The sequence below is a fragment of the Galeopterus variegatus genome, unplaced genomic scaffold (assembly GCF_000696425.1).
Source record: "Galeopterus variegatus unplaced genomic scaffold, G_variegatus-3.0.2 Scaffold6989, whole genome shotgun sequence".
Taxonomy (NCBI): Eukaryota; Metazoa; Chordata; class Mammalia; order Dermoptera; family Cynocephalidae; genus Galeopterus; species Galeopterus variegatus.
In genome coordinates this window covers 47,113-50,367 of record NW_007733100.1, presented here as the reverse complement: position 1 = coordinate 50,367, position 3,255 = coordinate 47,113, and positions in this window count along the sequence as shown.

Here is a 3,255-nt window from a genome sequence, read left to right as displayed (position 1 = left end):
AAGACGTCGTCTATTTTTGTCATATAAAACTCTGTCAAGGTGAAACATCATTTAATGTTATTCACATATAATTTAAATACTTGCCCACACTGGAAAAAGCTCATTTTCTTACTTCTGTAAAATAATGTATCTTTTGGCATCATTTTGTATTCAAAAGTTGTAAAGAGCTGTGGCTTAACTAATATATTTTTTGGAAAAAAAAAAAAAAAGAGAGCTAAATCAGGGAATTCTGAGACTCAGCACTTAAGACAACACCTGGGCACAGACATGTATTTGGAAATAGTTACAGCCACAGCTATGAGAGGACGTCTAGAGGAGATAGGTGGACCATGATTACAATAGTCATACAAGTCTAGTAAAGGAAAATTGGTGGATTTTCCAGAAAACCCAAGAGTGTAGGTCAACAGGAGGCTCAGGAAACAGGCAATAGGTAGGTGTTTAGGTGGGTAGATGATTGACCTCAGGAAGTTTCAGAGAGAACTGCCAAGTCATGGAAGACTTTGGTCTCTGAGAAGCTAGAGAAATGGGCAGGGGACAAAAATAGAAAGAAGCTCTGAGTCATAACATGAACATGAGATCTGAGTATAACTAGAACACAAAGAAGAAATGCAAGCAGTAGGGGATCTGCAAGGTCAGCTTTGTTCTTTCCCACAATTGTCCTTCATCCAAAATTTTTATCCCCCGAACACAGCACATTTAGAGGGAAAAACATTGCATTGCAATAGAGCTCTGGATATACCCGGAGATATTTGTCAATTCCTGACAAGTTTATACTGAAATGACAGCAGAAAAGCTGTGGCCATCTCTGTGGAATGACCTGTGTTGATGTGGGAGGCATCTTTCCTCTGCACCCGCACTACGAGAAGTGTGGGCTAAGGATCACGTACACTCCAGAGCTGGCACAGACGGTTCGGTTAGGAAGCAAACTGTGAATATGAAATTGTTCAGCTTTCTCATCCTAGCTACAGTTTACTACCTGAACCTGCATGTCAGCCATAGTCTTCCAGCATCCGTGTAATTTCAGAGAGCATTTAACTGACAAAACTGGCTCATAAACAATGAGACCTTAGAAATTTCTCAACACCACTCTTCTCTGCTGTTTATAGGTAAAAACCAGGGAACAAAACCATATGCAGCAGCAGAGCCATACGATGAACTGACACTAGACAACCATAGCCAGGGAAACCCTCAGCAGATCTATTCTTTCCTAGTCCACTTTTGAAACTGCTGAGAATAAATCCCAAAATAAATCTCCACCATACCCCTGGCTAAAACTCCAGTAACTCCACTGCCTTTAGAATAGAATGCTAATGCCATTGGCAAGTATTTAGTGCAGTTTGACGTATAGCCACTACTTGCATTTCAAGATCACGCCACTATTCTTCTACATAGTTGTGTACTTCATCCTCCAGGGTCCCTCACCTCCTCTAGCCGTTTTACACCCTCACATTTCTCCACCTTTCTTTCCCAAAGGCCTTCCCACCTATGGAAATCCTCTTCATCCTTTAATGCTAACTCTAAGCTCTGCCGGTCACCGATGGCCCAACATTGTGTCCAAATAACATCCGCCCACATATGCACATGCATAACCTATAGAAATATTTAAGTGCAACCAAAGTCCTAGTATTATTTTTTCTTTTGAATTATAAGAACGGATCAAGGTAAATAAAAATGGTATTTTGTGGAAATAGGGTACTAAGTAGGTAGATTAACATGTCAACATTATAGATAGTTGATAAGTTGTTGGTCATGAAATTTATCAAAATTAAAAAAGAAAATGTTTATATTCTGTTTTTGACAGACATTACATAGTAAAAGGATGTGTTATATTATGTAAATAAGCAATGCTTTAATTTAAGCTGATTTCTACATTTTTTACCATTAACCAGAAACCAAACTATAAATATTAAATAAATTCCCATTTCAGCACAGTTGGGAATAAATGATCATACATGCAAAACCTAGAAGGGGAAAAGTTTTAGTACACAAGTTACAAACATGTTTTTCTAAGGTCATATGCAAAGTCTCACGGAATAAAGCGCTGTTGCTAAGACAACAATTACAACAAAATGGGAACAAATTGGTTGGGCTAGTAGGTGAATTTATCCATCTTCAGTAATGGAGTTAACAAAATTAGAGAGCCAGTTTTCAAATGGAGCTAATCATTAAGATGCAGAACTAAGAAAAATGATCCTTAGTTAATGATTTTGTTAGTTTAGGCTTGGCTAATTCTACATTTAGAGTGAGACTGTCTATTTCCTCAGAGGCAAACAAAACTGGTTGAAAATATACACAATTCAGTCAATCTATACTTTGGGTGATGATGCCAACCAGTTACTAAGAAAAATGTCTGACAGAGTTTCCTGGCTGTTAATGCAATGATGAATCTTTAGGAAATTTATTTGAGTTTTAAGTTGAATTTTTCCTCTAGACATTCAAATTTATTTACTTTTTTTTTTAATGCATAAAATAGCCTGCCTCCCCGGAAGTAGAATGTTTACAAAGTGAGTTGGAATGCTAAAAATTGGAAATATATCTTTGATAAGTCGTATCCGTTAATGTTTTGCAAACCTTCTGCATTTGAAAAATGCTTCATCCTTAGTACTATAAAATCTTATTCAAACTTTTCATTGTCCATTTTGACAAGCACCTTAAATTTGGAAAAAGATTATTATATGTGTATGTGTTAAGAGCTAAAGCACATTTCTGGTTCAAATAATAAAACTTTTAAAAGTTTCCATAACTGCTTCTACCCCATGCACCAGGTTTTGTATAATAATATTCAAAGGAGGAGCCAAAGAAATTTTAAAAAGACCTTCAGTATTGAATTGAGTCTCTGAAGAACATGAAAGAGGTTCAATTCATTACACATAATGATACTACTTCAAAGGTTCTTTTCTTCTCTCCTTTATCCACCCTTCTCTTCTCTTGTACTTTGTGGCTGTTTCAGAGTTTCTCAGACAGCAAACCTCCAAAACTTTCTCCTAGTAAACCATGCATAACTTTTGTCAGTCACCTTCCTTCCCTTGGATTATTTGTTATGAGGCTTTCTATCGAATCTCCTAATTCTGAGGGTCCTCAGATTGATCTGGCAAAGACAGAACTCTTCTTAGGGAGAAGGCGAAGGAAAGAAACTGATCAAAAAAAGATTTCTTTCTATCCTTCCTTCCTTCCTTCCTTCCTTTCTTCCTTTCTCTTTCTTGTTTTCTTTTCTTTAAGGCAAGTGGAATGGTTTCAGGAGAGGCAAAGGAAAAA